At 46.2% G+C, this 8650-nt stretch overlaps 21 non-coding genes across 21 annotated transcripts; all 21 read right to left on the reverse strand.

Annotated features, from left to right (window-relative positions):
- Positions 1 to 193: 193 nt before the first annotated feature.
- LOC146983613 (5S ribosomal RNA) lies at positions 194 to 312 on the reverse strand. Its single transcript, XR_015036512.1, has one exon. It is a non-coding gene; the product is annotated as a 5S ribosomal RNA (ribosomal RNA).
- A 294-nt stretch (positions 313 to 606) lies between these two features.
- Positions 607 to 725, reverse strand: LOC146983614 (5S ribosomal RNA). Its single transcript, XR_015036513.1, has one exon. It is a non-coding gene; the product is annotated as a 5S ribosomal RNA (ribosomal RNA).
- Positions 726 to 1024: 299 nt separating this feature from the next.
- On the reverse strand, positions 1025 to 1143 carry LOC146983615 (5S ribosomal RNA). The gene has a single exon (XR_015036514.1). It is a non-coding gene; the product is annotated as a 5S ribosomal RNA (ribosomal RNA).
- Positions 1144 to 1437: 294 nt separating this feature from the next.
- Positions 1438 to 1556, reverse strand: LOC146983616 (5S ribosomal RNA). Its single transcript, XR_015036516.1, has one exon. It is a non-coding gene; the product is annotated as a 5S ribosomal RNA (ribosomal RNA).
- A 294-nt stretch (positions 1557 to 1850) lies between these two features.
- Positions 1851 to 1969, reverse strand: LOC146983617 (5S ribosomal RNA). Its single transcript, XR_015036517.1, has one exon. It is a non-coding gene; the product is annotated as a 5S ribosomal RNA (ribosomal RNA).
- A 300-nt stretch (positions 1970 to 2269) lies between these two features.
- On the reverse strand, positions 2270 to 2388 carry LOC146983618 (5S ribosomal RNA). The gene has a single exon (XR_015036518.1). It is a non-coding gene; the product is annotated as a 5S ribosomal RNA (ribosomal RNA).
- Positions 2389 to 2683: 295 nt separating this feature from the next.
- LOC146983619 (5S ribosomal RNA) lies at positions 2684 to 2802 on the reverse strand. The gene has a single exon (XR_015036519.1). It is a non-coding gene; the product is annotated as a 5S ribosomal RNA (ribosomal RNA).
- Positions 2803 to 3097: 295 nt separating this feature from the next.
- Positions 3098 to 3216, reverse strand: LOC146983620 (5S ribosomal RNA). The gene has a single exon (XR_015036520.1). It is a non-coding gene; the product is annotated as a 5S ribosomal RNA (ribosomal RNA).
- A 294-nt stretch (positions 3217 to 3510) lies between these two features.
- On the reverse strand, positions 3511 to 3629 carry LOC146983621 (5S ribosomal RNA). The gene has a single exon (XR_015036521.1). It is a non-coding gene; the product is annotated as a 5S ribosomal RNA (ribosomal RNA).
- Positions 3630 to 3929: 300 nt separating this feature from the next.
- On the reverse strand, positions 3930 to 4048 carry LOC146983622 (5S ribosomal RNA). Its single transcript, XR_015036522.1, has one exon. It is a non-coding gene; the product is annotated as a 5S ribosomal RNA (ribosomal RNA).
- Positions 4049 to 4342: 294 nt separating this feature from the next.
- LOC146983623 (5S ribosomal RNA) lies at positions 4343 to 4461 on the reverse strand. Its single transcript, XR_015036523.1, has one exon. It is a non-coding gene; the product is annotated as a 5S ribosomal RNA (ribosomal RNA).
- Positions 4462 to 4755: 294 nt separating this feature from the next.
- Positions 4756 to 4874, reverse strand: LOC146983624 (5S ribosomal RNA). Its single transcript, XR_015036524.1, has one exon. It is a non-coding gene; the product is annotated as a 5S ribosomal RNA (ribosomal RNA).
- A 300-nt stretch (positions 4875 to 5174) lies between these two features.
- LOC146983625 (5S ribosomal RNA) lies at positions 5175 to 5293 on the reverse strand. The gene has a single exon (XR_015036525.1). It is a non-coding gene; the product is annotated as a 5S ribosomal RNA (ribosomal RNA).
- Positions 5294 to 5588: 295 nt separating this feature from the next.
- On the reverse strand, positions 5589 to 5707 carry LOC146983626 (5S ribosomal RNA). The gene has a single exon (XR_015036527.1). It is a non-coding gene; the product is annotated as a 5S ribosomal RNA (ribosomal RNA).
- Positions 5708 to 6001: 294 nt separating this feature from the next.
- LOC146983627 (5S ribosomal RNA) lies at positions 6002 to 6120 on the reverse strand. The gene has a single exon (XR_015036528.1). It is a non-coding gene; the product is annotated as a 5S ribosomal RNA (ribosomal RNA).
- Positions 6121 to 6415: 295 nt separating this feature from the next.
- Positions 6416 to 6534, reverse strand: LOC146983628 (5S ribosomal RNA). The gene has a single exon (XR_015036529.1). It is a non-coding gene; the product is annotated as a 5S ribosomal RNA (ribosomal RNA).
- Positions 6535 to 6828: 294 nt separating this feature from the next.
- Positions 6829 to 6947, reverse strand: LOC146983629 (5S ribosomal RNA). Its single transcript, XR_015036530.1, has one exon. It is a non-coding gene; the product is annotated as a 5S ribosomal RNA (ribosomal RNA).
- Positions 6948 to 7243: 296 nt separating this feature from the next.
- Positions 7244 to 7362, reverse strand: LOC146983630 (5S ribosomal RNA). Its single transcript, XR_015036531.1, has one exon. It is a non-coding gene; the product is annotated as a 5S ribosomal RNA (ribosomal RNA).
- A 300-nt stretch (positions 7363 to 7662) lies between these two features.
- On the reverse strand, positions 7663 to 7781 carry LOC146983631 (5S ribosomal RNA). The gene has a single exon (XR_015036380.1). It is a non-coding gene; the product is annotated as a 5S ribosomal RNA (ribosomal RNA).
- A 300-nt stretch (positions 7782 to 8081) lies between these two features.
- Positions 8082 to 8200, reverse strand: LOC146983632 (5S ribosomal RNA). The gene has a single exon (XR_015036381.1). It is a non-coding gene; the product is annotated as a 5S ribosomal RNA (ribosomal RNA).
- A 294-nt stretch (positions 8201 to 8494) lies between these two features.
- On the reverse strand, positions 8495 to 8613 carry LOC146983633 (5S ribosomal RNA). The gene has a single exon (XR_015036382.1). It is a non-coding gene; the product is annotated as a 5S ribosomal RNA (ribosomal RNA).
- Between the last annotated feature and the right edge of the window lie 37 nt (positions 8614 to 8650).

Genomic DNA, 8650 nt, shown 5'->3' on the forward strand with positions numbered 1-8650 from the left:
CTTTTTGCTTAGCTTGTGTCTACTGTCATTATTACAGGGTTATAACATAAAAGTATTGTTTTTGCTTTCTGAGTGGTGCTGGCCACAGTGCAGACAGGTTGACAGCAAGACTAGGCTATTTAAAAGAATAGAAAAGAAGTAGGCTATTTCATGAATGAGACAAAGAGCAGTCGGTGCTGTGAAAAAGTGAAAAAGCTTACAGCACCCGGTATTCCCAGGCGGTCTCCCATCCAAGTACTGACCGGGCCCGACCCTGCTTAGCTTCCGAGATCAGACGAGATCGGGCGTGTTCAGGGTGGTATGGCCGTAAGCGAGAGCTGAGGTGACAAATAGCCTCTATAAACTTGATGATCATCAGCACCAAGCCCAATTCCGGGTGTAGAAAGGGATCTTTCTGTCCTTGGTTCGTTCTTTCTTTCCTTTTTGCTTAGCTTGTGTCTACTGTCATTATTACAGGGTATAAAAGTATTGTTTTTGCTTTCTGAGTGGTGCTGGCCACAGTGCAGACAGGTTGACAGCAAGACTAGGCTATTTAAAAGAATAGAAAAGAAGTAGGCTATTTCATGAATGAGACAAAGAGCAGTCGGTGCTGTGAAAAAGTGAAAAAGCTTACAGCACCCGGTATTCCCAGGCGGTCTCCCATCCAAGTACTGACCGGGCCCGACCCTGCTTAGCTTCCGAGATCAGACGAGATCGGGCGTGTTCAGGGTGGTATGGCCGTAAGCGAGAGCTGAGGTGACAAATAGCCTCTATAAACTTGATGATCATCAGCACCAAGCCCAATTCCGGGTGTAGAAAGGGATCTTTCTGTCCTTGGTTCGTTCTTTCTTTCCTTTTTGCTTAGCTTGTGTCTACTGTCATTATTACAGGGTATAACATAAAAGTATTGTTTTTGCTTTCTGAGTGGTGCTGGCCACAGTGCAGACAGGTTGACAGCAAGACTAGGCTATTTAAAAGAATAGAAAAGAAGTAGGCTATTTCATGAATGAGACAAAGAGCAGTCGGTGCTGTGAAAAAGTGAAAAAGCTTACAGCACCCGGTATTCCCAGGCGGTCTCCCATCCAAGTACTGACCGGGCCCGACCCTGCTTAGCTTCCGAGATCAGACGAGATCGGGCGTGTTCAGGGTGGTATGGCCGTAAGCGAGAGCTGAGGTGACAAATAGCCTCTATAAACTTGATGATCATCAGCACCAAGCCCAATTCCGGGTGTAGAAAGGGATCTTTCTGTCCTTGGTTCGTTCTTTCTTTCCTTTTTGCTTAGCTTGTGTCTACTGTCATTATTACAGGGTATAAAAGTATTGTTTTTGCTTTCTGAGTGGTGCTGGCCACAGTGCAGACAGGTTGACAGCAAGACTAGGCTATTTAAAAGAATAGAAAAGAAGTAGGCTATTTCATGAATGAGACAAAGAGCAGTCGGTGCTGTGAAAAAGTGAAAAAGCTTACAGCACCCGGTATTCCCAGGCGGTCTCCCATCCAAGTACTGACCGGGCCCGACCCTGCTTAGCTTCCGAGATCAGACGAGATCGGGCGTGTTCAGGGTGGTATGGCCGTAAGCGAGAGCTGAGGTGACAAATAGCCTCTATAAACTTGATGATCATCAGCACCAAGCCCAATTCCGGGTGTAGAAAGGGATCTTTCTGTCCTTGGTTCGTTCTTTCTTTCCTTTTTGCTTAGCTTGTGTCTACTGTCATTATTACAGGGTATAAAAGTATTGTTTTTGCTTTCTGAGTGGTGCTGGCCACAGTGCAGACAGGTTGACAGCAAGACTAGGCTATTTAAAAGAATAGAAAAGAAGTAGGCTATTTCATGAATGAGACAAAGAGCAGTCGGTGCTGTGAAAAAGTGAAAAAGCTTACAGCACCCGGTATTCCCAGGCGGTCTCCCATCCAAGTACTGACCGGGCCCGACCCTGCTTAGCTTCCGAGATCAGACGAGATCGGGCGTGTTCAGGGTGGTATGGCCGTAAGCGAGAGCTGAGGTGACAAATAGCCTCTATAAACTTGATGATCATCAGCACCAAGCCCAATTCCGGGTGTAGAAAGGGATCTTTCTGTCTTTGGTTTGTTCTTTCTTTCCTTTTTGCTTAGCTTGTGTCTACTGTCATTATTACAGGGTTATAACATAAAAGTATTGTTTTTGCTTTCTGAGTGGTGCTGGCCACAGTGCAGACAGGTTGACAGCAAGACTAGGCTATTTAAAAGAATAGAAAAGAAGTAGGCTATTTCATGAATGAGACAAAGAGCAGTCGGTGCTGTGAAAAAGTGAAAAAGCTTACAGCACCCGGTATTCCCAGGCGGTCTCCCATCCAAGTACTGACCGGGCCCGACCCTGCTTAGCTTCCGAGATCAGACGAGATCGGGCGTGTTCAGGGTGGTATGGCCGTAAGCGAGAGCTGAGGTGACAAATAGCCTCTATAAACTTGATGATCATCAGCACCAAGCCCAATTCCGGGTGTAGAAAGGGATCTTTCTGTCCTTGGTTCGTTCTTTCTTTCCTTTTTGCTTAGCTTGTGTCTACTGTCATTATTACAGGGTATAAAAAGTATTGTTTTTGCTTTCTGAGTGGTGCTGGCCACAGTGCAGACAGGTTGACAGCAAGACTAGGCTATTTAAAAGAATAGAAAAGAAGTAGGCTATTTCATGAATGAGACAAAGAGCAGTCGGTGCTGTGAAAAAGTGAAAAAGCTTACAGCACCCGGTATTCCCAGGCGGTCTCCCATCCAAGTACTGACCGGGCCCGACCCTGCTTAGCTTCCGAGATCAGACGAGATCGGGCGTGTTCAGGGTGGTATGGCCGTAAGCGAGAGCTGAGGTGACAAATAGCCTCTATAAACTTGATGATCATCAGCACCAAGCCCAATTCCGGGTGTAGAAAGGGATCTTTCTGTCCTTGGTTCGTTCTTTCTTTCCTTTTTGCTTAGCTTGTGTCTACTGTCATTATTACAGGGTTATAAAAGTATTGTTTTTGCTTTCTGAGTGGTGCTGGCCACAGTGCAGACAGGTTGACAGCAAGACTAGGCTATTTAAAAGAATAGAAAAGAAGTAGGCTATTTCATGAATGAGACAAAGAGCAGTCGGTGCTGTGAAAAAGTGAAAAAGCTTACAGCACCCGGTATTCCCAGGCGGTCTCCCATCCAAGTACTGACCGGGCCCGACCCTGCTTAGCTTCCGAGATCAGACGAGATCGGGCGTGTTCAGGGTGGTATGGCCGTAAGCGAGAGCTGAGGTGACAAATAGCCTCTATAAACTTGATGATCATCAGCACCAAGCCCAATTCCGGGTGTAGAAAGGGATCTTTCTGTCCTTGGTTCGTTCTTTCTTTCCTTTTTGCTTAGCTTGTGTCTACTGTCATTATTACAGGGTATAAAAGTATTGTTTTTGCTTTCTGAGTGGTGCTGGCCACAGTGCAGACAGGTTGACAGCAAGACTAGGCTATTTAAAAGAATAGAAAAGAAGTAGGCTATTTCATGAATGAGACAAAGAGCAGTCGGTGCTGTGAAAAAGTGAAAAAGCTTACAGCACCCGGTATTCCCAGGCGGTCTCCCATCCAAGTACTGACCGGGCCCGACCCTGCTTAGCTTCCGAGATCAGACGAGATCGGGCGTGTTCAGGGTGGTATGGCCGTAAGCGAGAGCTGAGGTGACAAATAGCCTCTATAAACTTGATGATCATCAGCACCAAGCCCAATTCCGGGTGTAGAAAGGGATCTTTCTGTCCTTGGTTCGTTCTTTCTTTCCTTTTTGCTTAGCTTGTGTCTACTGTCATTATTACAGGGTTATAACATAAAAGTATTGTTTTTGCTTTCTGAGTGGTGCTGGCCACAGTGCAGACAGGTTGACAGCAAGACTAGGCTATTTAAAAGAATAGAAAAGAAGTAGGCTATTTCATGAATGAGACAAAGAGCAGTCGGTGCTGTGAAAAAGTGAAAAAGCTTACAGCACCCGGTATTCCCAGGCGGTCTCCCATCCAAGTACTGACCGGGCCCGACCCTGCTTAGCTTCCGAGATCAGACGAGATCGGGCGTGTTCAGGGTGGTATGGCCGTAAGCGAGAGCTGAGGTGACAAATAGCCTCTATAAACTTGATGATCATCAGCACCAAGCCCAATTCCGGGTGTAGAAAGGGATCTTTCTGTCCTTGGTTCGTTCTTTCTTTCCTTTTTGCTTAGCTTGTGTCTACTGTCATTATTACAGGGTATAAAAGTATTGTTTTTGCTTTCTGAGTGGTGCTGGCCACAGTGCAGACAGGTTGACAGCAAGACTAGGCTATTTAAAAGAATAGAAAAGAAGTAGGCTATTTCATGAATGAGACAAAGAGCAGTCGGTGCTGTGAAAAAGTGAAAAAGCTTACAGCACCCGGTATTCCCAGGCGGTCTCCCATCCAAGTACTGACCGGGCCCGACCCTGCTTAGCTTCCGAGATCAGACGAGATCGGGCGTGTTCAGGGTGGTATGGCCGTAAGCGAGAGCTGAGGTGACAAATAGCCTCTATAAACTTGATGATCATCAGCACCAAGCCCAATTCCGGGTGTAGAAAGGGATCTTTCTGTCCTTGGTTCGTTCTTTCTTTCCTTTTTGCTTAGCTTGTGTCTACTGTCATTATTACAGGGTATAAAAGTATTGTTTTTGCTTTCTGAGTGGTGCTGGCCACAGTGCAGACAGGTTGACAGCAAGACTAGGCTATTTAAAAGAATAGAAAAGAAGTAGGCTATTTCATGAATGAGACAAAGAGCAGTCGGTGCTGTGAAAAAGTGAAAAAGCTTACAGCACCCGGTATTCCCAGGCGGTCTCCCATCCAAGTACTGACCGGGCCCGACCCTGCTTAGCTTCCGAGATCAGACGAGATCGGGCGTGTTCAGGGTGGTATGGCCGTAAGCGAGAGCTGAGGTGACAAATAGCCTCTATAAACTTGATGATCATCAGCACCAAGCCCAATTCCGGGTGTAGAAAGGGATCTTTCTGTCTTTGGTTTGTTCTTTCTTTCCTTTTTGCTTAGCTTGTGTCTACTGTCATTATTACAGGGTTATAACATAAAAGTATTGTTTTTGCTTTCTGAGTGGTGCTGGCCACAGTGCAGACAGGTTGACAGCAAGACTAGGCTATTTAAAAGAATAGAAAAGAAGTAGGCTATTTCATGAATGAGACAAAGAGCAGTCGGTGCTGTGAAAAAGTGAAAAAGCTTACAGCACCCGGTATTCCCAGGCGGTCTCCCATCCAAGTACTGACCGGGCCCGACCCTGCTTAGCTTCCGAGATCAGACGAGATCGGGCGTGTTCAGGGTGGTATGGCCGTAAGCGAGAGCTGAGGTGACAAATAGCCTCTATAAACTTGATGATCATCAGCACCAAGCCCAATTCCGGGTGTAGAAAGGGATCTTTCTGTCCTTGGTTCGTTCTTTCTTTCCTTTTTGCTTAGCTTGTGTCTACTGTCATTATTACAGGGTATAAAAAGTATTGTTTTTGCTTTCTGAGTGGTGCTGGCCACAGTGCAGACAGGTTGACAGCAAGACTAGGCTATTTAAAAGAATAGAAAAGAAGTAGGCTATTTCATGAATGAGACAAAGAGCAGTCGGTGCTGTGAAAAAGTGAAAAAGCTTACAGCACCCGGTATTCCCAGGCGGTCTCCCATCCAAGTACTGACCGGGCCCGACCCTGCTTAGCTTCCGAGATCAGACGAGATCGGGCGTGTTCAGGGTGGTATGGCCGTAAGCGAGAGCTGAGGTGACAAATAGCCTCTATAAACTTGATGATCATCAGCACCAAGCCCAATTCCGGGTGTAGAAAGGGATCTTTCTGTCTTTGGTTTGTTCTTTCTTTCCTTTTTGCTTAGCTTGTGTCTACTGTCATTATTACAGGGTATAAAAGTATTGTTTTTGCTTTCTGAGTGGTGCTGGCCACAGTGCAGACAGGTTGACAGCAAGACTAGGCTATTTAAAAGAATAGAAAAGAAGTAGGCTATTTCATGAATGAGACAAAGAGCAGTCGGTGCTGTGAAAAAGTGAAAAAGCTTACAGCACCCGGTATTCCCAGGCGGTCTCCCATCCAAGTACTGACCGGGCCCGACCCTGCTTAGCTTCCGAGATCAGACGAGATCGGGCGTGTTCAGGGTGGTATGGCCGTAAGCGAGAGCTGAGGTGACAAATAGCCTCTATAAACTTGATGATCATCAGCACCAAGCCCAATTCCGGGTGTAGAAAGGGATCTTTCTGTCCTTGGTTCGTTCTTTCTTTCCTTTTTGCTTAGCTTGTGTCTACTGTCATTATTACAGGGTATAAAAAGTATTGTTTTTGCTTTCTGAGTGGTGCTGGCCACAGTGCAGACAGGTTGACAGCAAGACTAGGCTATTTAAAAGAATAGAAAAGAAGTAGGCTATTTCATGAATGAGACAAAGAGCAGTCGGTGCTGTGAAAAAGTGAAAAAGCTTACAGCACCCGGTATTCCCAGGCGGTCTCCCATCCAAGTACTGACCGGGCCCGACCCTGCTTAGCTTCCGAGATCAGACGAGATCGGGCGTGTTCAGGGTGGTATGGCCGTAAGCGAGAGCTGAGGTGACAAATAGCCTCTATAAACTTGATGATCATCAGCACCAAGCCCAATTCCGGGTGTAGAAAGGGATCTTTCTGTCTTTGGTTTGTTCTTTCTTTCCTTTTTTCTTAGCTTGTGTCTACTGTCATTATTACAGGGCATAAAAGTATTGTTTTTGCTTTCTGAGTGGTGCTGGCCACAGTGCAGACAGGTTGACAGCAAGACTAGGCTATTTAAAAGAATAGAAAAGAAGTAGGCTATTTCATGAATGAGACAAAGAGCAGTCGGTGCTGTGAAAAAGTGAAAAAGCTTACAGCACCCGGTATTCCCAGGCGGTCTCCCATCCAAGTACTGACCGGGCCCGACCCTGCTTAGCTTCCGAGATCAGACGAGATCGGGCGTGTTCAGGGTGGTATGGCCGTAAGCGAGAGCTGAGGTGACAAATAGCCTCTATAAACTTGATGATCATCAGCACCAAGCCCAATTCCGGGTGTAGAAAGGGATCTTTCTGTCTTTGGTTTGTTCTTTCTTTCCTTTTTGCTTAGCTTGTGTCTACTGTCATTATTACAGGGTTATAAGAAGTATTGTTTTTGCTTTCTGAGTGGTGCTGGCCACAGTGCAGACAGGTTGACAGCAAGACTAGGCTATTTAAAAGAATAGAAAAGAAGTAGGCTATTTCATGAATGAGACAAAGAGCAGTCGGTGCTGTGAAAAAGTGAAAAAGCTTACAGCACCCGGTATTCCCAGGCGGTCTCCCATCCAAGTACTGACCGGGCCCGACCCTGCTTAGCTTCCGAGATCAGACGAGATCGGGCGTGTTCAGGGTGGTATGGCCGTAAGCGAGAGCTGAGGTGACAAATAGCCTCTATAAACTTGATGATCATCAGCACCAAGCCCAATTCCGGGTGTAGAAAGGGATCTTTCTGTCCTTGGTTCGTTCTTTCTTTCCTTTTTGCTTAGCTTGTGTCTACTGTCATTATTACAGGGTTATAACATAAAAGTATTGTTTTTGCTTTCTGAGTGGTGCTGGCCACAGTGCAGACAGGTTGACAGCAAGACTAGGCTATTTAAAAGAATAGAAAAGAAGTAGGCTATTTCATGAATGAGACAAAGAGCAGTCGGTGCTGTGAAAAAGTGAAAAAGCTTACAGCACCCGGTATTCCCAGGCGGTCTCCCATCCAAGTACTGACCGGGCCCGACCCTGCTTAGCTTCCGAGATCAGACGAGATCGGGCGTGTTCAGGGTGGTATGGCCGTAAGCGAGAGCTGAGGTGACAAATAGCCTCTATAAACTTGATGATCATCAGCACCAAGCCCAATTCCGGGTGTAGAAAGGGATCTTTCTGTCTTTGGTTTGTTCTTTCTTTCCTTTTTGCTTAGCTTGTGTCTACTGTCATTATTACAGGGTTATAACATAAAAGTATTGTTTTTGCTTTCTGAGTGGTGCTGGCCACAGTGCAGACAGGTTGACAGCAAGACTAGGCTATTTAAAAGAATAGAAAAGAAGTAGGCTATTTCATGAATGAGACAAAGAGCAGTCGGTGCTGTGAAAAAGTGAAAAAGCTTACAGCACCCGGTATTCCCAGGCGGTCTCCCATCCAAGTACTGACCGGGCCCGACCCTGCTTAGCTTCCGAGATCAGACGAGATCGGGCGTGTTCAGGGTGGTATGGCCGTAAGCGAGAGCTGAGGTGACAAATAGCCTCTATAAACTTGATGATCATCAGCACCAAGCCCAATTCCGGGTGTAGAAAGGGATCTTTCTGTCTTTGGTTTGTTCTTTCTTTCCTTTTTTCTTAGCTTGTGTCTACTGTCATTATTACAGGGCATAAAAGTATTGTTTTTGCTTTCTGAGTGGTGCTGGCCACAGTGCAGACAGGTTGACAGCAAGACTAGGCTATTTAAAAGAATAGAAAAGAAGTAGGCTATTTCATGAATGAGACAAAGAGCAGTCGGTGCTGTGAAAAAGTGAAAAAGCTTACAGCACCCGGTATTCCCAGGCGGTCTCCCATCCAAGTACTGACCGGGCCCGACCCTGCTTAGCTTCCGAGATCAGACGAGATCGGGCGTGTTCAGGGTGGTATGGCCGTAAGCGAGAGCTGAGGTGACAAATAGCCTCTATAAACTTGAT

The sequence above is a fragment of the Trachurus japonicus genome, chromosome 8, assembly GCF_045865225.1.
Source record: "Trachurus japonicus isolate A0001 chromosome 8, Traja_1.0".
Classification (NCBI taxonomy): domain Eukaryota; kingdom Metazoa; phylum Chordata; class Actinopteri; order Carangiformes; family Carangidae; genus Trachurus; species Trachurus japonicus.